This window comes from Pelodiscus sinensis, chromosome 21 (assembly GCF_052426305.1).
Source record: "Pelodiscus sinensis isolate ZL-2025 chromosome 21, ASM5242630v1, whole genome shotgun sequence".
NCBI classification, from domain to species: domain Eukaryota; kingdom Metazoa; phylum Chordata; order Testudines; family Trionychidae; genus Pelodiscus; species Pelodiscus sinensis.
In genome coordinates this window covers 11,299,469-11,320,873 of record NC_143072.1, presented here as the reverse complement: position 1 = coordinate 11,320,873, position 21,405 = coordinate 11,299,469, and the positions used below count along the sequence as shown (strand labels likewise).

Genomic DNA, 21,405 nt, shown 5'->3' with positions numbered 1-21,405 from the left:
AAGGACAGACCTAAAGCAGACTCCCTGAGGAGTCTTTTCTTTTGCTAGTCCAGTGGAAGCTGGATTCCTTGCCAGTCCAGCTGGTGGCTAAAAAGTTGAAATCAGAGAGAGCTGAAATCACTGGTTTGGCTGAAAGCCAGACCTATTGCAGCCAGTGAAGTGGCGGCAACCAGCAGCGTGGCTTGGAGCGGCGGCAGGCGAGGAGTGGCAACTAGCGGCAGCAGCAGGCGAGAAGTGGTGGCAGGCACCCAGCGGAGCGTCCAGTGGTATGGGACAAGACAGCTGGTGGAGCATGGCGGAGTTTCATATAAGGTGCCCCCTATCTATCCCTCCACCCCCATTTCTACCCAAGTTGGGAGGTGAAACCCTGTGGGTGAACTTTGGGACTCTGGGTGGCACAGACCAGGGACAGAGACTTTTGGGGTGTCGGACTCTTTGGACTTCGGGTGATTCTTGGCTAGGGGCTTGGCTTATGTTTGGGTTACGAACTCTGTTTGTAGTGTTTTCCCCAAGTTAATGCCGTATGACTTTTCTCTCTGTTTCATTAAATGTTTCTTTCCTACACTCAGACTCAGTGCTTGCAAGTGGGGAAGCATTGCCTCTCAGAGGCGCCCAGGGGTGTGTGAATTTCCCAGATTACTGGGTGGGGACTCGAGCCGGTTCTATGTGAGATGGACCCCAAGATATTGAACCCAGCCCTGGTTACTGCCAAGCCTACCTGGCAGAAGGGTTACACAAGATCATGCCAATGTAGATGTAGCTCCATGGTTTTATAACTCGGGGAATTGGGGAATAGTGTAGATGGGAGGAGACAGTTGTATGAACTGTGGTCAGTGCCTGACAGGCATGGCAGGGAGTCAATGATATGAGAGACTCTACTTCAAAACAAGAACCTGGAGCTGCTCCTCCTGTGAGTCACTGATGTTGGTGCGAAGCAGTGCACAGGGCAAGGCAGAGAGACATCTCCCAGCAAGCCCAGCACCCCTCTGCAGAAGTGAGGATCCCACTCCTCCCCTTGCTCCATCAGCTCCCCTGGTGCCTGCTGCTCCCAACCTCTCACCCTCCTCTGCTGTCCTGATTCCTGCCCTTCTCACTGCCCTCAGCCCTTCTGCGACCTGCCCCCCTTCACCAGCACTTCTGTCCCCCCTGTGCCCACTCCTCCAGTAGCCCCACTCTGATTATGTGAGCTACCCCTCCTCATCCCCTCTCCTAACACCTCCCTCTACACCCCGCCCTGCCTCTCTCCTCTGGTGCTGGTCCATCCCCTGTAGGTGTCTGCCCTTCTGCTTCACCTCCAGAATCCCCTGACACCTGCACCTTCCCTTACCCCTGTACCCTCCTGGTGCCTCCCCCTTCCCTCACTGCCCCTGTCTCCTTTTCCCCTGATGCCCCCTCCCGCCCCTCTCTAGGGTCCCCCAGCTGAGGGCGTCCGCTCAGGGCGAATTGCTCAACTTTGGGGCTCCTTACAGCTCCCCGACTGGTGACCTCTCCAAACAGGCCACAAACCAGTCCCACAGAGCGCTTCAGCTGCTTGCCTGAAGCCTCACGAGCAAAACCCCTCCGACACCCCAGCAATATCTGTGCCCCAGATGGCCCCGGGCCTCATACACAGGTGGGGGGTCTCACTCACAGGCTCACTGCCCCCCTGCACAGACACACAGCTATCTGCCACAGGGTTGGGGTTGGGGTTAAGGGTTGGGGTTAAGGGTTAAGGTTTAGGGGTTAGGGTTCGGGTTAGGGGGTTAGGGGTAGGGTTTAGGGTTGGGGGTTAGGGTTTAAGGGTTAGGGGTTAGGTTTAAGGGTTAGGGTTTAGGGTTAGGGGTTTAGGGTTAGGGTTAGAAAGGGGGTTAGGGTTAGGGGTAAGGTTTAGGGTTAGTGTTAGGGGTTAGGGTTAGGGGTAGGGTTAAGGGGTTTGGGGTTAGGGTTTGGAGTTTGGGGTTAGGGGGGTTAGGGTTAAGGTTAAGGGGTAGGGTTAAGGGTTGTGGTTGGGGTTAAGGGTAGGATTAGGGGAAGGGGTAGGGTTTAGGAGTTAGGGGTAGGGTTAGGGTTTAGTGTTAAGGGTTAAGTGTTAAGCGGTTAGGGTTAGGGGTTAGGGCTTGGGTTTAGGGTTGGGGTTAAGGGTAGGGTTGGGGAAAGGGTAGGGTTTAGGAGTTAGGGTTAGGGTTTAGTGTTAAGGGTTAAGTGTTAGGGTTTAGTGTTAAGGGTTAAGTGTTTAGTGTTAAGGGTTAAGTGTTTAGGGGTTAGGGCTAGGGGTTGGGGTTTAGGGTTAGGGTTGGGGTTAAGGGTAGGGTTAGGGGAAGGGGTAGGGTTTAGGGGTTAGGGTTAAGGGTTAGGGTTAGGATTAAGGGTTAAGGGTTTAGGGGTTAGGGCTAGGGGTTGGGGTTGGGGTTTAGGATTAGGGTATACGATTGAGCAAATTCCAGCAGACATTAAGGTGTTTTCAGGCTGTAGCGTGCAAATTCCAAGGTGTTTCTTCTGCTCGGCTTTCTTTAGTTGGCTTGGAGATGCACCTCTAACTCATTTGCCAATAAGAATTTTCTGTGTGACTCTCATTATTACTTCAGAAATGTCTGAAAGAGCTTTCACTTGTTCTACAGACCGCAAAAACAGTTTTCAGCTGGCCAGACTGTATTCGGTTATACTTCCATGCAGAAAGCTGACCTGCGCATCAGAGAGGAGTGGAGTTTTGTCAACTTCTTCCCCTTTCAGCAATCTCTCTTGTTAGCTGAAGATCATTTCCAGACCTTTTCCAGCCAGATCTAGCGCATTCAAGGGTTTCTGTGAGCACAGAAGAGGTAGGCACCACAACAGTTCCCAATAGGAGTTTTCTTTGCGAGACACTTTTCCACTCTGTTCCTTAGATGACCTCGGAAAGACGTGAAAAACCTGGCGTACGTTCCGCACAATGCAATGCCTCTGTTTATCTATAAGATTTCCTTGGGTGAGCATAATCTACGGAAAGCTTAATCGCGAATTTGAACGGATCTCACTACCGCTATACGTTTCAGCAAATTCAGGCACACATAATGGCCTTTTGCAGGCTTTTCCGTGCAAATTCTAAGGTTTTTCTCCTGTTCAGCTTTTTTTAGTTGGATCGGATATGCACCTCTAATTCATATGCCAATAAGAATTTTCTTTGCGAGACAATGTTTCTCTCAGTCTGACTTCAGAAATGCATGAAAGAACTGTCACTTGTTCCACAGACCGCAACAACCGTCTTCATGTGGCAGGCTTGCTTCAGTTATACTTCCCTGGCAAAGCCTGACCTGCGCATCAGAACGGAGTAGCATTTTGTCAATTCCTATCCGTTTCAGCAAGCTCTCTCATTAGCTGAAGATCATTTCCAGACTTATTCCAGCCAAATCTAGTGCATTCCACGGTTTCTGTGAGTTGTGAAGAATTAGACACCTCATCAGTTCCCAATTCGAGTTTTCTTTGCGTGCCACTTTTCCATTCTGTTCCGTTGATAACCTCAGAAATACGTGAAAGTCCTGGCATATGTTACGGAGAAAGCAAAGCCTCTGTTTATCTGTCAGATAAGCTTGCGTGAGACTAACATGCAGAAAGCCTAATAGCGAACTTGAACGGAGCTCACACTTTTCACTACCTCTATACGATTGAGCAAATTCCGGTAGACTTTTCAGGCTGGTGCATGCAAATTCCAAGGTGTTTCTTCTGCTCAGCTTTCTTTAGTTGGCTCGGATATGCACCTCTAACTCATTTGCCAATAAGAATTTTCTATGTGACTCTCATTATTACTTCAGAAATGTCTGAAAGATCTGTCACTTGTTCTACAGACCGCAAAAACAGTTTTCAGCTGGCCAGACTTTCTTTGGTTACACTTCCATGCAGAAAGCTGACCTGCGCAACAGAGAGGAGTGGAGCTTTGTCAACTTCTTCCCCTTTCAGCAATCTCTCTCATTAGCTGAAGATCATTTCCAGACCTTTTCCAGCCAGATCTAGCGCATTCAAGGGTTTCTGTGAGCAGAGAAGAGGCAGGCACCTCAACAGTTCCCAATAGGAGTTTTCTTTGCGAGACACTTTTCCACTCTGTTCCTTAGATGACCTCGGGAAGACGTGAAAACCCTGGCGTACGTTCCGGAGAAAGCAACGCCTATGTTTATCTGTGAGATTTGCTTGGGTGAGACTAACATGCAGAAACCTTAATCTTGAATCTGAACAGCGCTCGCAGATTCACTAACTCTATAGGTTTTAGGAGATTCCGTCACAGAGATAGGCAAAGCAACTGTTCCCAATTCGAGTTTTCTTTGTGAGACACTTTTCCACTCTGTTCCTTAGATGACCTCAGAAAGACATGAAAAACCTGGCGTACGTTCCGCACAATGCAACGCCTCTGTTTATCTATAAGATTTCCTTGGGCGAGCATAATCTATGGAAAGCTTAATCGCGAATTTGAATGGAGCTCACTACCGCTATACGTTTCAGCAAATTCCAGCACACATAATGGCCTTCTGCAGGCTTTTGTGTGCAAATTCTAAGGTGTTTCTCCTGTTCAGCTTTCTTTAGTTGGATCGGATATGCACCTCTAATTCATTTGCCAATAAGAATTTTCTTTGCGGGACAATGTTTCTCTCAGTTTTACTTCAGAAATGCATGAAAGAGCTGTCACTTGTTCCAGAGACCGCAACAACTGTCTTCAGCTGAAAACAGGCATCAGTCTTGCAAAACACGTCTTACAAATCTAATGAACTATTACGTGTTTCTCCTGCATGTAAGAACGTCCCAAGTAAATCTCGTGGGCGAATATATTTCTGTAGTCGTCCGGAACTTGTGGCACATAATTAGGGGCATTTCTGAAACCGTATAAGAATTTGTTTGAAACAGAGTCTAGCTATCAGAGGGGTAGCTGTGTTAGTCTGAATCTGCAAAAGGCGGCGAGTTCATGAAGTATTTTCTTTGCGGGACAAGGTGCCTGATCGTGGCCTGCATATTTATACCTGCCTCTGGAAATTTCCACTACATGCATCTGACGTAGTGGGTCTTTGCCCACGAAAGCTTATGCTCCTACACTTCAGTTAGTCTATAAGGTGCCACAGGACTTCTCGCCGCCGCTTTTGCAAAGTCTAGCTAGTCATAGCAAAATGCAGGACAATGTAGCACTTTAAAGACTAACAAGATGGTTTATTAGATGATGAGCTTTCGTGGGCCAGACCCACTTCCTCAGATCAAATAGTGGAAGAAAATAGTCACAACCATATATACCAAAGGATACAATTAAAAACAATGAACACATATGAAAAGGACAAATCACATTTCAGAACAGGAGAGGGATGCAGGGCGGGGGAGGAAGGAAGGTAAGTGTCTGTGAATTGACGATATTAGAGGTGGGGAGAGTGGGATGTTTGTGAGTTAATGGTATTAGAGGTGATAATTGGGAAAGCTATCTTGATAATGTGTAAGATAGTTCAAGTGTTTGTTCAATCCTCTTTGGAGAGTGTCAAATTTTAACATGAATGACAGTTCAGAGGATTCCCTTTCAAGTGCAGATGTAAAAGGTCTTTGTAGCAGAGTGCAGGTCGTTAAGTCATTGAGAGAGTGTCCTTTCTGGTTAAAATGGCAAGAAACTGTTTTTTCTTTGTGATCTTGTCTGATATCTGTTTTGTGGGCATTAATCCTTTGGCGAAGTGTCTGAGATGTTTGTCCAACGTACATAGCAGATGGACACTTTCGGCACATGATAGCATAGATTATATTTCTGGATGCGCAGGAATATGTGTTCTTGATCTTATAACTCACTTGGTTAGGTCCAATAATGGTATCAGCAGAATAAATATGTGGACAAAGCTGGCAACGGGGTTTGTTGCAAGGGAAGGTACCAGGGTTGGTATTAGTGTGGTATGTCCTGTGGTGGTTGGTAAGAATCATCTTGAGGTTAGGTGGTTGTCTATAGGAGACTATGAGTCTGTCTCCCAGAGCCTCTTTGAGTATGGTGTCCTGTTCCAGTATAGGCTGTAGTTTATTGATAATGTGTTGGACAGGTTTAAGTTGGAGGTTGTAGGTGATGACAAGTGGTGTTCTATTGTTGGTTTTCTTGGGTCTGTCTTGAAGTAGATGGTTTCTAGGTATTCGTCTGGCTCTTTCAATTTGCTTTTTTATTTCTCCGGGTGGGTTGTTGAGGTTTATAAATGCTTGGTAGAGATCCTGAAGCTTCTGGTCTCTGTCAGTGGGATTAGAGCAGATGCGGTTGTATCGAAGGGCTTGGCTATAGACGATGGATCGTGTGGTGTGTTCTGGATGGGAGCTGGAAGCATGTAGGTAACTGTATGAGTCGGTGGGTTTTCTGTAGAGAGTGGTGTCTAATTTTCCATTGTTGATTTGTACTGTGGTGTCCAGGAAGTGGATTTCTCGTGTAGAATGGTCCAGGCTGAGGTTGATGGTGGGGTGTAGGTTGTTGAAATCTCTGTGGAATATCTCCAGTGTTTCTTGGCCATGCGTCCAGATCATAAAGATGTCATCGATGTACCGTAGGTAGAGAAGAGGTGAAAGGGGACGGGAGTTGAGGAAACGTTGTTCTAGGTCAGCCATAAAGATGTTAGCATACTGTGGGGCCATGCGTGTACCCATGGCTGTGCCGCTGATCTGGAGGTATAAGTTGTTCTCAAACTGGAAATAATTGTGGGTGAGAACAAAGTTACATAGGTCTGCTCTCAGGTTGGCAGTAGTGTCCTCTGGGATAGTGTTTCTAATTGCTTGTAATCCGTCTTCATGTGGGATGTTGGTATATAGAGCTTCTACATCCATGGTGGCAAGGATGGTGTTATTGGGGAGGTTATCGATGTTTTGTAGTTTCCTTAGGAAGTCAGTAGTGTCTTGGAGATAGCTGGGGGTATTGGTTGCGAAGGGTTTGAGAAGAGAGTCTACATAGCTGGATAGACCATTAGTGAGCGTGCCAATACCAGAGATGATGGGACGTCCAGGGTGCCCAGGTTTATGGATCTTGGGAAGTAGATAGAACAATCCTGGTCGGGGGTCAGAAGGTGTTTCTGTGTGGATTTGTTCCCGAGCAGCTGTGGGGAGGCTTTTAAGGAGACAGTGTAGTTTCTTTTGGTATTCCAAGGTGGGATCAGAGGGGAGAGGTTTGTAAAATGTGGTATTCGAGAGTTGTCTGGTTGCCTTCTGGCCCACCGACTCATACAGTTACCTACATGCTTCCAGCTCCCATCCAAAACACACCACACGATCCATTGTCTATAGCCAAGCCCTTCGATACAACCGCATCTGCTCTAATCCCACTGACAAGAGACCAGAAGCTTCAGGATCTCTACCAAGCATTTATAAACCTCAACTACCCACCCGGAAAAATAAAAAAGCAAATTGAAAGAGCCAGACGAATACCTAGAAACCATCTACTTCAAGACAGACCCAAGAAAACCAACAATAGAACACCACTTGTCATCACCTACAACCCCCAACTTAAACCTGTCCAACACATTATCAATAAACTACAGCCTATACTGGAACAGGATACCATACTCCAACAGGCTCTGGGAGACAGACCCATAGTCTCCTATAGACAACCACCTACCCTCAAGATGATTCTTACCAACCACCACAGGACATACCACACTAATACCAACCCTGGTACCTTCCCTTGCAACAAACCCCGTTGCCAGCTTTGTCCACATATTTATTCTGCTGATACCATTATTGGACCTAACCAAGTGAGTTATAAGATCAAGAACACATATTCCTGCGCATCCAGAAATATAATCTATGCTATCATGTGCCGAAAGTGTCCGTCTGCTATGTACATTGGACAAACATCTCAGACACTTCGCCAAAGGATTAATGCCCACAAAACAGATATCAGACAAGATCACAAAGAAAAAACAGTTTCTTGCCATTTTAACCAGAAAGGACACTCTCTCAATGACTTAACCACCTGCATTCTGCTACAAAGACCTTTTACATCTGCACTTGAAAGGGAATCCTCTGAACTGTCATTCATGTTAAAATTTGACACTCTCCAAAGAGGATTGAACAAACACTTGAACTATCTTACACATTATCAAGATAGCTTTCCCAATTATCACCTCTAATACCATTAACTCACAAACATCCCACTCTCCCCACCTCTAATATCGTCAATTCACAGACACTTACCTTCCTTCCTCCCCCGCCCTGCATCCCTCTCCTGTTCTGAAATGTGATTTGTCCTTTTCATATGTGTTCATTGTTTTTAATTGTATCCTTTGGTATATATGGTTGTGACTATTTTCTTCCACTATTTGATCTGAGGAAGTGGGTCTGGCCCACGAAAGCTCATCATCTAATAAACCATCTTGTTAGTCTTTAAAGTGCTACATTGTCCTGCATTTTGCTTCAGCTACCCCAGACTAACACGGCTACATTTCTATCACTAGCTAGTCATAGTTACACTCTCAGGAATGCTGAGATAGAATGCTATGAATGCTACACCACTAACACACATGTATCATGAACTGGGCTGCTTTATGATTGAAAAGAAACTTGCTCTTTGAGGGGGCATTGAAAACATGCATCAATCTTCTAAAACATGTCTTTAGAAATCTAATGAACGATTAGGTGTTTTTCCTGCATGTAAGTTTGTCCCAAGGAAATCTCGTGGGCGAATGTAGCTCTGGAGTTGTCCTGAACTTGTGGCACGGTATTAGGGGCATTTCTGAAGCCATATAAGAATTTGTGTGAAACAGTGGTTAGTTAGTCATAGTTACCCTCTGTAAAGCTGAGATAGTGGTGTAGAATTAGTCATAGCATTCTAACGCACATGTAGCATAAACTGCGGTGCGTTATGCTTGAAAAGAAGCTTGCTGTTTGAGGAGGCATTGGAAACAGGCATCACTCTTGCCAGGGCTGGTCTTAGGTATTCTGGTGCCCCGGGCATTGGCACGCGGCACCGACCCCGGGCGCATGGCGGATGCGCGTGCCCGCCCATGGGGGGCCGGTCCGCCCTCCTATGGTGCGCAGGCCCTGCCTCGGGGTTAACGGCGCATGCGCAGCTCAGCTGCAGCCGCTGGCACGCAGCCCGGACCCACCCCCGGGACACACGGCCCAATGCGCAGCCCGGCTACAGCAACTTGTATACAGCCTGGCACGTGTATGGCCCCGCGGCCGTGGGGGGAAGGGCGTTGCTGGCCGGGGCTGCGGGAAGCCGGGCGCGCAGCGCCTGATGGCAGTTGTAAGAGACGCTGCGCACCCCTTACAGCTGCCATTAGGCGCGGTTGGCGGCCTGGGCAGCTGCCCAGCTCACCCACCCCTCGGTCCGGCTCTGCTTGTAACACATGTCTTTACAGATCTAATGAACGATTAGGTGTTTTTCTGCATGTAATAACTTCCCAAGAAAATCTCGAGTGTGAATGTATTTCTCCTGTCGTCCTGAACGTGTGGCAGGGGTATTTCTGAAGCCATATCAAAATTTGTGTGAACCAGTCATAGTTACACTCAGCAATGCTGAGATGGTGGTGTACAAGTAGTCATCAATGCTGAGATGGTGGTGTACAAGTAGTAGCATTCCAGCACACATACAGCATAAACTGCTGTAGAAGAAAACATTGTCCTCACTCTGAGTTTGTAAGTAACAAGTAGCCAGAGGCAGTTCTATTACGAGCTGCAGCAAGGGAAAAACTAGTTTGGACGGGGGGGAGCCCACCCCAGGCAGATCTTCGAATACAAGCAATTGTGAAGCAGTTTATATACTGTCTATTAAATACAATAACAATTAGTCTCCTTCCCCTTACCAACACCAATGGCTAACAGTTATTTAGTTCCACCCAGATGCTCCTTATCTCAAGGTCCCTGCCAGAGTCAGCATTCTAGCCTTATCTCTGTATAGAGGCAAGAGGCAAAGGCAGCGTCTAATTACAGATCTCGCATTGTCAGGCTACAGACTTAGCCTGACTCTCGCTCTCTTGTTAACAAGACCAATATGGCTGCACACAGATTCCCGTATTCCCTTTTCCTGCCTCCACAATCCCCCCTTTTGTGCTTACAGCACAACTGTCTTTCTAAACCTTTATTTTCATTAAACATTACATAATTAGTACAAACATAAAAGCTATTTCTATTACTACATCTTTTACAACAACAATCAAATATGAAACCTTTAATAAGCAAAAGCAATATAATCATTAATATCCCCAATATAATTCTATGATGGGGCAGTTCTATAATTTTAGTAACATAACACAACATATCATAATTAGTACACCAGAGAGAATGTGCTATGGATTAAATGGAAATTCAGAGATTTCTTTGGACCTCTGGTGAACGCAGATTTTGGAATCGGTCGGGTACTAAGGTAATCCAATTAAACGGTATTTGGAACTTAAGGGTTAATTGCATCTAAAAACCAATTAGGGAGGGCAGTACATGCTGATGGTACCCGTCCATAAGCACAGAGTCCAGATCAAAGGGAGAAACCCAAACCACTCCCACAAGTTTCTCCTTGACAATATACAATACTTTGCTTCTTTCACCAACGTCAGTTCTTAATGTCCTTTTGTAGTCAGAAATCTTTGGGCTTTGGCAGTGTCAGAGAAGCGGACTTTTCCTCTTTTTTTTCTTGAAACAGTCGTGGTTCAGCATCATGCAGGGAGAGGTTACCAGCACATCACCTTGTAATATTTTGATTCTTCTGGTGTCCAGTAGGTGGTCTTTCACTGATGGACATAAGAGTCTCTATCCTCTGAGCTAAAAGCCAGCTAGCTCCTTTGGAACAAAGGTTATTTCCTAGGAATAAAGCAAATCGTAAAAACAATCCCGTGTGGTTGTTTGGTTGTTTAGTACCGGCTTTATCAAAGTGAGACCCTTTGGAATGTGGTTGCCAGGGGAACCAGGGTCACCGTAAGTATGCTTCTCAGGCTGGCCTAATGATTTGAGTTTGTCAGTTCTCAGCAAGATACCATGGGCTGCCTCAATATACTCCTATAGTTCCTTTCTCTTGACTTTAGGGTTCTTTAACCCATCAGGTTAAATGCAACAATTTAAGGGGTTTTAATTTACTCTGGAAGCGCTGGTACAGCACCAGCACTATTATGAATGTTATAATCGAAACTCCCCACATAATTTGGCAAACACTATTCAAATCCAAATTCCAGCTAATAAAGTGTCTTCTGAATGTAGACAAACATTTCCAAATCAACACCTTCTGGTTGGCTCAGTGGGAGCTCTTCCAATTGGTAATCTCAGTAAACTCCCATATATTATATAAGAAGCCTATGTTAATAAAAAACAAAGGTTTTAAACACCACACTAGTCACATAGACTGCAGCTAATGTATCCACACAAACTGCATAAAAATAAAACCCCCAGCATGCAAACAATTGCTGAGCTGTTTCAGTCTAAACAAGATCTGCGAGAGTACATAATGGCCATTAATATCAATGGAGATCAGATTCTTTGGGTGCTGCAAATCTGCAGATGTCTGGTTTACATCTCCAGGTACCCACCTTCGTGGATATGGATATCCACAGTTCATTTTTGCCAATACAGATGAAGATACAATTTTGTATCTGGGTAGGGCTATACGGAGCCCCTTGTAGCCCAAAGTTATCTTTCCAGATGATGTTTTCTAGCTTTTAAAATAACCTTTCTAAGCATAAAACAGCATTGGAGAAACATATTGGCTGTTTCTAGACTGGCCAGTTTTTCCGGAAAATCAGTCGCTTTTCCGGAAAAACTTGCCAGCTGTCTACATTGGCCGCTTGAATTTCTGCACAAGCACTGACTTCCGACAGTAAGAAATCAGTGCTTTTTGCGGACATACTAGGCTGCTCCCTTTCAGGCAAAAGTCCCTTTTGCGCAAAACTTTTGCGCAAAAGGGCCAGTGTAGACAGCTGAAATTTGTCTTCTGCAAAAAAGCCCTGATTGTGAAAATGGCGAACAGGGCTTTTTTGCACAAAAGCGCGTCTAGATTGGCCACGGACGCTTTTCTACAAAAAGTGCTTTTGCAGACAAGTGTCCGTGCCAATCTAGACGCTCTGTTCCGAAAATGCTTTTAACGGAAAACTTTTCCGTTAAAAGCATTTCCAGAAAATCATGCCAGTCTAGATGTAGCTATTTTGTTATGTCAACACAAACACTGAACAAGTTTGCAATATACTAAAACTACACCAAGAAAAACAAACTGCCTCATATTTGTTGTAATACAAAAAGTGCTTTTGACTACATTTCCATTTCACAAGACAGCAGAACAGACTGTGATTCTATTAAGAATTTTAATTAAACGGTGTTCGAACAATCAGTGTTCTTTAGTGTTCCAAGCTGCATTCACAAAGACGACTAATTCAGTGTTTCCCTATTGGTGCTCCGTGGAACCCTGGGGTTCTGCGAAGTGAAAGTAGAGGTTCTGCGAGGAGCCAGCACTCCCCCGCCCCCTCTGAAAGAGAGAGCGCCGGCTAGTCAGCTTCTTAAAGAAGCAGCACACTTGTTTCCTCTTCCATCCTGGCAACGCAGAGGCGTAGCAAGGCGGGGGCAGAGAGGAACAGTTGCTCCCAGCCGGCACAATAGGGGGGTGCTGGACAGGGGTGACCCCACATGATCCACAGTGGAAGGGAAGCACTTCCCCTCCCCAAAGAAGCAGGCGCACTGCCTGAACAGCTGGGGCTGTAGCACCCGGTAACTTAGTTCTGGAGGTTCGACCAGTCGATCATGAGGCTTTGCCCTCCCCCCCTTGCTACCCTTCCTCCTCAAGATTAACACCTAGTTGATGCTACTTCCAGGGACTGCGGAGGTAGTGCGGGCTTTCTGTGGGGTCGGGGGGAGTTCTGTAGCTGCATGCTCGGTTCTGGATGTGCAGCCTGCTCTCCTCTCCCCCCCCCCCCCCAACTGCTGGCACGATACCTAAAATGCAGGTCCATAGTGCACTGTGGACTTTGTTCCCTTGCTACCTTCCTGCGCGTGGGGAGAGGGTGAGAGTCTGGGAGTGTGCCAGCTCTGGCTGCTTGGGTGGTGCACACTGCTGTGGGGAACAAAGCATGCACTGCCCCAGCAGTTGGGGCTGGCATGGTCTGGGACTCCCCTTCCCCCCAAGCAGGAAGGCAGTGGGGGAATAAAGTCCCCAGCGCACCAGCTCCAGCAGTTGTGGTTGGCACAGTCCAGGACTCTCCCTTCCCCTGTGCTGGAAGGCATCAGGTATGTGACAGACCAGTGTTTCAGGTACTGAGCCAATGTTTGGGGAATGGAGGAGCAGCCAGCACACTTCTAGAGCCTTGGCATGCAGCTACAGGGATCCCCATTGTGGAGGCAGGAAAAGGGAATAAGGGAATCTGTGTGCAGCCATCTTGGTCTTGTTAACAAGAGAGCAAGAGTCAGGCTAAGTCTGTGGCCTGACAACTCGAGATCTGTAATTAGATGCTGCCTTTGCCTCTATACAGAGATAAGGCTAGAATGCTGACTCTGGCAGGGACCTTGAGATAAGGAGCATCTGGGTGGAACTAAGTAACTGTTAGCCATTGGTGTTTGTAAGGGGAAGGAGACTAATTGTTATTATATTTAATAGACAGTAGATAAACTTCTTCATAATTGCTTGTATTCAAAGATCTGCCTGGGAGGGGGGGGCTCCCCCCGTCCAAACCAGTTTTTCCCTTGCTGCAGCTTGTAATAAAACTGCCTCTGGCTACTTGTTGCTTAAACACAACGCAGAGTGAGGACAATGTTTTCTTCCACACCATGTACTGATCCCTGTCCTCTCCCCCGCAGGCTCCCACAAGTATCCTGCCCCGGCACCCACTGGCACCCTGCTCCCAACCCCAGCACACATTGGCATCAGTGGTAAGAGGCTAGTTCCACAGCCTCAGCAAACATGTCTGAAGCAAAGTTTATAATGAAGGAATCTTTGATAGCTCACTTTTTTACATTAAAGCCAGACACTTGTGATAGCATATGGAATAGCAGACATCAAATTTCTCTACTGTTAGAATCCTGACTATTTACAGTTGATCTCAGACTCAGATTTTACTCTCCCCCCATACAAGGACAGTAGCTTGGTAGTAAACAAGAAGCCAAAACAAAGTTGTGACAATTCAGAATATTGGTTTACTTTTATACTAAATTCACATATTCTATGCCTCCTTCTCCTCAGTGTTCCCTGTAAGCTGCTGGGCAACACAGCTTCACAGGTGCCCTTAGCTGACTGACTGAGCTGATTCATGACCTGTGAAGCTATTCTGGTACTCAGCTTAGAGGAAACACTGCTTCCCCACTCTCTTCACTCTGCATTTTAGTCTGCAGTTCAGGGCAGGAATTATTCGGACTTTCACACAGAACTGAACTAGTTAATATAAATGCTTACCAATGATAAAGAACATGGGTAAGTTGCAGTCTCCTTTAGGTTCTCCACTGACGAAGTGAATGTTACCCATATTCCAATGGGTAATATTAAATCTGAAATGCTGACTTGGGCTACAAAGAGTGGTAAAATGTTACAGCTCAGCCCCCTGGATTCCAAACCCTGCTCATATCTAAAACACCTCAAACTGCAAGAGGGTGTCTTTCCATGCCATTTTTGCTACACCAAACCAGGCAGGTTAATAATCTTCACACATTAAGGACTTTCTTTTGAAATTTTACAATTTAACCATTTGTTTGAAATTGGTATTTGTCGGCAATATAGTTCTGAATGTAGTGTTACCCTGCCCTCTCCACATCCTGCTACAGTTGGAGTTCTTCAGCATCTATTTTTTGTTTCAAAAGAATCTGCAATTCCAGGTCAGAGACGACAATGACATGAAAACCTTTCAGTTGTTTAAAAATGGAAGCTATGTGGGACAAGAAGAGACTTTTGTACAGCCAGCACATTTTAAATCTTATTTGTTCTAAGTGAAGGGTCATTTCAGTACAAAGGAGTCATTCAAAATCATGTGATGCTGTTGATCCTAAAATAAAGGCTAGCAAGTTAATTTCCCCAACGGAAGCTGGTCCAATTAGGGATTTGGACCAGCTGCTGTTGGAAAGACTCTTAGGGCTCTTCATAATAGCTTTTCTCTTTCTCCAACACAAGTCTGACCAACATACGTCACCCACCGTCTCATTTAAAAGTTAACACCATGTCAATTGAACAGGTAACTTAGACCAACTGAAAACAAGCAGGCTACATCTAGACTGACATGATTTTCCGCAACTGCTTTTAACGGAAAAGTTTTTCCATTAAAAGCATTTGCGGAAAAGAGTGTCATCGCCCCCGCCTTCCCCCCCATTTCTGCAGTACAGCCCCACTACCCCCAACCCTGCTTCCACCAGCCGCCAGCCCAGATCTTCACAGGACAGCCCTGCTGCCCCCAACCCTGCTTCCTGGTGGCCAGTTTCTCCCCACTCCACACACCCTTCCTCCCAGCCCGCCCTGCTCTGCTCCCCTCCCAGCGCCATGCTGAGGCCCAGTATTTTTTTCCCCACAGCCCGGTATTGGGCCACAGCTCAGTTTGGGAAACGCTGTATTAGAAGAATATTTCACTAAGGCGTCTTAAATGTAAAGGTTGTTTCCTCCAAAGCTCAGTTCAGCTACAGGCAGTGTTTTAAGGCAATTTTGTTAAAAAAAATAAGCACAAAAATCTAGTATGTTCTAGTTACACTGAAGCTTTATTTGCACTACTTTAGTATATATAAAGGGTATCTTCTATTATGATCAGTAGGTTTCTAGTATGCAAGTTATTTGAAATACAAGGAGTAGAATATCAAAATTTTAACATTTATGCACTAAACAGTATCCATCTCATACTTAAGTGTCTGCTCATTCTTTACACATTTGGTAGTGCTCACAAAAGAGAGGCTAATTCTCAGACTCATTTGGCTGTTTCATGATGCTCTTCTATTGCAGACCACCAGGCTTGTAATATGGACACCTACAACACAAGAGGACAAATAAGTTCTACTGCAATATGAAATCCTACCCAACCAATTCATTAGTGTACAAGATGTCTTCAGAAAACCTTTGTTCACCACTAGTCAATCTGCCGGTAATTCCAGCTATTTTTGGTGAGTTTCATCATCTGATATCTTGTTCTGAGCGAAACACATCTGTTTCTCATCAAATACAACAAGAGGGGTCTGGCAGGAGGGACAGGTATATTGTAGAACAGCAATGGGAAACCTAGGCTAGTGAGTGAGCCTCAAGATTGTCTGTCCCTCAGCTTGGAGACATGGCCTCCTTCCCCAGCTGTGACTGCTACAGCTACCATGGACAAGGGCTTGTCACCTGGTCCCAAGTGACTGCTGTGAGAGGGCTGGGGTTAGTTGCCCTCTCTGGAGCAGCCCCACCCAATGAAGAACAAAACATTCCAGTTAAGGACCCAAGCAATGCTGGGTAAATCTTCTAGTTTTTGTTAAGATTCCAGGATTGCCAATAAAACCTAAATTCATAGCCATTTTTGGCTTTTACACTATGAATTATACCCACAGTGCCACAGGGGTGTTCATCTAGAAGATCGAATGCCTCCATTACTGGTCACTTTCTGTTCACTTGAAAGTTTTACCGAGCACAAATTACTTGTGCTTGATGCTATCTGTACATCAGCTGTTAACTGTTAGCCTTTAAAATAGCATTAGCACCTAGAACTGTGCCAGTGTGTTTAAGAAAAGAATATCGCACTCTGCGTCTGAAAAATCAATTATGCCCCATAGAATCTGAATTGAACAGAAAAGTAGCTAACGATCTCTCATTCATGGCTGCGTCTAGACTGGTTAAGTTTTACCGGAAAATCAGCCGCTTTTGTGGAAAAAATTGCCAGTTGTCTACACTGGCCGCTTGAATTTCCGCAAGAACTGACTTCCTACTGTCTGAAATCAGTGCTTCTTGCGGAAATACTATGCTGCTCCCGTTCGGGCAAAAGTCCCTTTTGAGCAAAGCTTTTGCACAAGAGGGCCAGTGTAGACAGCTCCGGTTTGTTTTGCGCAAAAAAGCCCCGATGGCGAAAATGGCAATTGGGGCTTTTTTGCGCAAAAATGGGTCTAGATTGGCACGGACGCTTTTCCACAAAAGCACTTTTGCAGAAAAGCGTCCATGCCAATCTAGACGCTCTTTTCCGCAAATGCTTTTAACGGAAAACTTTTCCGTTAAAAGCATTTGCGGAAAATCATGCCAGTCTAGATGTAGCCCATGAGTTTATAGCTCAACATATACAATATTTGTGTTCAAACTCACCCAAAAAGATTTTCTAGAGCGGTACTTTCCGTACTGCAGGAAAGTCATTCCACTTCCATGATATTTTGGTTGGGGGGGAGGAAGCTGTAAACACACAAGTTTTGAAACCAATTTTCAAGTGATAAAGGACTGCCTACAGAGAGTTGCTAGTGAGGTCTAGGCACATTGGTTCTGCGAACTTCGGGAGGAAGGGAGTATTTTTTTTTTTTCTTTCTCAAGAAGTGAGAAAATTAAGAGTTTACTGGGGAATGGGGAGGAGGGCAAGGGAAGCAGAATAGTTGCAAAATTACCACGATGGAAACTTATGGGGGATGTGATTAAGAGTTGTCTGGCCTCTTATTTTCTGAATGCTTAGTGTTTACACACATATACCTTTAACAGTACAAGTGTTTGAAACTGAGTATTTCTTTCATTATGGTAGCACCACATTCTAGCAGGAAAGGAAAAAATCACCACTAGACAAGTGATCTGGAATCACAACAGATGGAAGAGGCAATGTTTTCTGTCCAGATTCCTGAATGACTATGCTACCAGTCCACTGCTGACACGTTTGTGAATTGCACTGCTGAATTACACTAGACACTATTCTTACATAAACAGAATCCGTACACTTTAAGCTAGTGAAATGTGACTGGCACCTTACATACTTTAAGCCAGTGTTTACCAATTTTATTTGGCCATGGAACCCTTTTAAACTTGAAAGAATTTTGCGGAACCCCTAACAGCAACTAGTTTGACAGCTAAAGCTTCAACTTTGTCTGACGCGACGTTAGTATATTCGTATTCAGTCACCCACGTGCTCCACGCTCCCTGAGAGTGAGTACAGGGATTTACAGTGGTGTATAACAGGTGATCGCACCGCTGACTGTGCACACAGCACTGAGTAGTAACACCATCATCCCCACTCTCTGGCTAAGCTGGCATTACACAGGGACACTTATCATGGCAAATGCAAATGAAAATAGTTTTCAATAAAATTCATAAATGCTTAAATAATTTTTTAAATCATAAAATGTTATTGTACTGGAATTTTCTCACAGAACCCGCATCTTCACTTTGCGGAACCCCAGGGTTCCATAGAACACCATTTAGGAAACACTGCTTTAAGCTATGGGTAAATACAAGGAGACAGCTGGAGAAGTCTGCCTTCTCCTGTCATGCAGGCATGACCTTGGAATAGGATTCCGGTATAGTGGAGACATGGCAATTCATCAACACTTACCAAGGAAGCTGCTTTCCACTCATATCGACATCTCACTCCTCTGAAATACTGAAGTCAAGACTCTGCTTAGCAAATGGAAACAAGAGAACAGAAGTGACGATTACATGATGCCCTGAGTAGGCTGAGGGTGGAGTGACAACAGCAAGCACAGAATAGCCAGTCTTCAGATAAACTGCATACCGAATTGTCTTTTGGCTCCTAGTACCAAGTTCTAGCATACAGAGCTCCAGACAACCTGAATTCAATATACATATAGCTGTATTTCAGACAAGTTGAGAAGGTTATCGTCAGTTCTCGCATCTGACGGCACTTCCTATTCAAAAGGTATCATCATGTCAACAGCTTTTTGCATTTGTTTGTACAGATAAACACCACAAGCTCAACACTAGATACGTAATACTGTAGTAGATTAACCAATAAGCAAAAGCTTATCGGTCAATGCTACACACATTTCCTCCTCCCCCACCCCCCGGCCATGCACCAGTAAATTATGTAAGCAGGTTGGTCAGCAGCTCAGCTCAGTCCTGGCTTCTGCAGGGTCTGGGACCTAACCCACGGCAGTGTTGTATTGAAAGTGTATTAAGAGCCAGGTGGGCAGGCAGCTCAGTTTCGACTCACGCTGCTCTGGGAGCTTGAACCTGCCCCCAGACAGGGGCTGCTGCCAACCTGCTCTGCTGCCCCCTGCCACTCTGCTGTTTTTTAAACTGGCTCTCCTCACAGACCAGCTCCCGTCTGGTACCCCGCAGAGTGGCAGGGGGATCCTTGGGAGTGAGGCCGGCTTCACCCCTCCGGAGTATAGACTAAGTCAACTAACCAATAAGAAACCATGACCGATAGTTAACATCCCTAGTCAACACTTGCAAATTTTTCCTCGAACGTTCCGCTTGGCTAGAATAGGTTCCAAGGCACTAAATGTTCAAATCCATGTTACTTAATCAAGTCTAAAGATCAGATTTATACTGGTGTATTCAGCTAAGTTACTGAAATGCTTCTAGAGTTTCAACCCTCATGGAGCAGCTTCAAAAACCCTAAATAATCTAATCAACTCTTCCTTTTGCATTAAGGCAAGTCCATATGGTACATCACTATCAAGTACTTACCTAGAGTTCCCCCACCCACCAGGAAGATGAATGGCAAGGCCCCCATTTCAACCTTCGTTTGTCAACAAAGTAAGTAAAAATCCCAGAAATGGCTAAACATTTATACAAGTTAATGCAAGAATAAAGCTTACCATATATACTTCAAGACACCATTCTGCCCTAAAAAGAGGAAATACCAATTATCACATGACAACATTATAGTATTAGACAAAGAATATTTGGTCAATTTATTCTCACCACCACCAAACTGCGGGCAACTCCAGCTGCTTTTTGTGTTGTTTCATCACCTTTGATTTGACCAATTCTATAGGAATATAGGTCTAGATAAGCCGGGGGACTGTCCAGGTCCCTTACGCTTCTATGGACATTAAGATGCTGATTTCAAAATGAGCTTTAAGGCTCAAGTTATCTGCAAGAAACTTGCCCAGTCAACAGTCACTGCTTCTAACGTTCAGCAGCGCCTGTTACAACTGGCTCGACAGTCCCTGTGCCTCAGTCTGTGAAGTTAACAGCACGAGAGAATCCAGCACTAGACCCCCGCTCCAGAGCAGCGCTGGAGAAGCTCGGTGCTGCACTGACAGGGCACAAGGAAGAGCCATCGCAGGGTATTTGCATCTACAGCACAGACACGCGGCTCTGGAGCAAACTGCTCAACCCTGAGCACTAGGAAGCAGCTTAAACCCTGCATCGGCGCTTGTGTCGGGAGCGGCGGAGGAACAGCCCCGCCTCCTCTCTCTGCCCGGGGGCCCCCCGTTCTCACGGGGCCGGCCACGACACCAGCGCGTGACGCCCGCTCTTCCCGAGGCCCGCGGGGGGGGCGGCTCTAAAACCCGCGGCCCCGCCTGCCCCCCCACGCGCGGACTGTGCTGCGCCCCGAGGCCCACGCGGAGATACGCCGCCAGGAGGGCGGGGCGCCGCTCGAGGACACGCGCTCTGCCGGGCCCTCCTCCCACGCGGGCTGCTCCATCGCTTCCCGCGTGACCCGGGTTCGGTGCCACGGGGTCCGCGCCCCCAGGCAGCACGGGCAGAGCCCCTTTAAGGCGGCCACGCCCTCGCGGTGGGCCCCACTATCTGAGCGGTGGCGCGCGGCCCAACTCGCCCTCAGCCGCGGTGCAGCAAGGCGCCCGGCCCGGCGCGCGCCTCCCACAGGGTTCGCTCAGCCGCCATCTTGGCCCGCTGCGGGGGGGGCGGGGTCGGCTCCCGGCCGCTGCCCCGCGGGGAGGCCGAGTGCCTGGGCCCCGCCTCTCCCCTCACGCGGGCGCGCTACGCCCATCGCCCCCGCCTCAGGGCGCCCTCCGGCCCGGGTGCCGCGAGGAGACAGGCTGCTCGCTCCCGCCCGGCCAGGGCACGAGGAGGCCGCCCCCGAGTCACCGCCCCGCCCCTAGGCCAGCTCCGGCAACGTACAAGACACAAGAGAGCGAGCAGCGGCCGGGCGGCGGCTTTTAAGGCTTTGGAATGTACCATCGTGTGAGGCAGGGGAGACTCTTCGAGGGCCTTCTCCAATACGCCTCGCGGCCGTGGAACGGAACATTCGATCGCAGGACGGGGGGGGGGGTGAGCCAGTGAGTTCTCTTTGCGTCTGCCACCGCAAGGGCCAGCACCCAGCGCTGTGCAGCACTTTACAGACCAGCAAGATGGTTCATTCGGGGATGAGCTTTCGTGAGCCAGACCCACTGCCTCAGATCAAACAGGGGAAGAAAATAGTCACAACCATAAATACCAAAGGAGACAGTTAAAAATGGACACATGAAAAAGTTGTGACAATTTTCTTCCCCTAGTTGATCTGAGGAAGTGGGTCTGGCCCACGAAAGCTCATCCCTGAATGAACCATCTTGTTAGTCTGTAAAGTGCTGCATCGTCCTGTGTTTTGTTTCAGCTGCACCAGACTAACACGGCTGCATTTCTAGGGACAGAGTGCCTTACTCTGCAACTCTGAGCTGGGCCCTAAC

The 21,405-nt window shown here is 46.7% G+C and overlaps 1 long non-coding RNA gene and 2 other non-coding genes across 5 annotated transcripts; all 3 read right to left on the bottom strand.

Moving 5' to 3' along the window:
- Positions 1 to 15,554: 15,554 nt before the first annotated feature.
- On the bottom strand, positions 15,555 to 20,936 carry LOC102449754 (uncharacterized). 3 transcript variants are annotated; one of them, XR_016347648.1, is made up of 5 exons: positions 20,918 to 20,936; positions 19,588 to 19,615; positions 18,357 to 18,418; positions 17,135 to 17,218; positions 15,555 to 15,836 (listed from the first exon to the last, which is right to left on the bottom strand). It is a non-coding gene; the product is annotated as an uncharacterized LOC102449754 (long non-coding RNA). The 3 variants fall into 3 exon arrangements; XR_016347649.1 differs by lacking the exon at positions 20,918 to 20,936 and adding an exon at positions 20,861 to 20,879; XR_016347647.1 differs by lacking the exon at positions 20,918 to 20,936 and adding an exon at positions 19,694 to 20,497.
- Positions 15,913 to 15,985, bottom strand: LOC112545213 (small nucleolar RNA SNORD65). The gene has a single exon (XR_003088680.1). It is a non-coding gene; the product is annotated as a small nucleolar RNA SNORD65 (small nucleolar RNA).
- On the bottom strand, positions 18,618 to 18,694 carry LOC112545211 (small nucleolar RNA SNORD49). The gene has a single exon (XR_003088678.1). It is a non-coding gene; the product is annotated as a small nucleolar RNA SNORD49 (small nucleolar RNA).
- Positions 20,937 to 21,405: the final 469 nt, after the last annotated feature.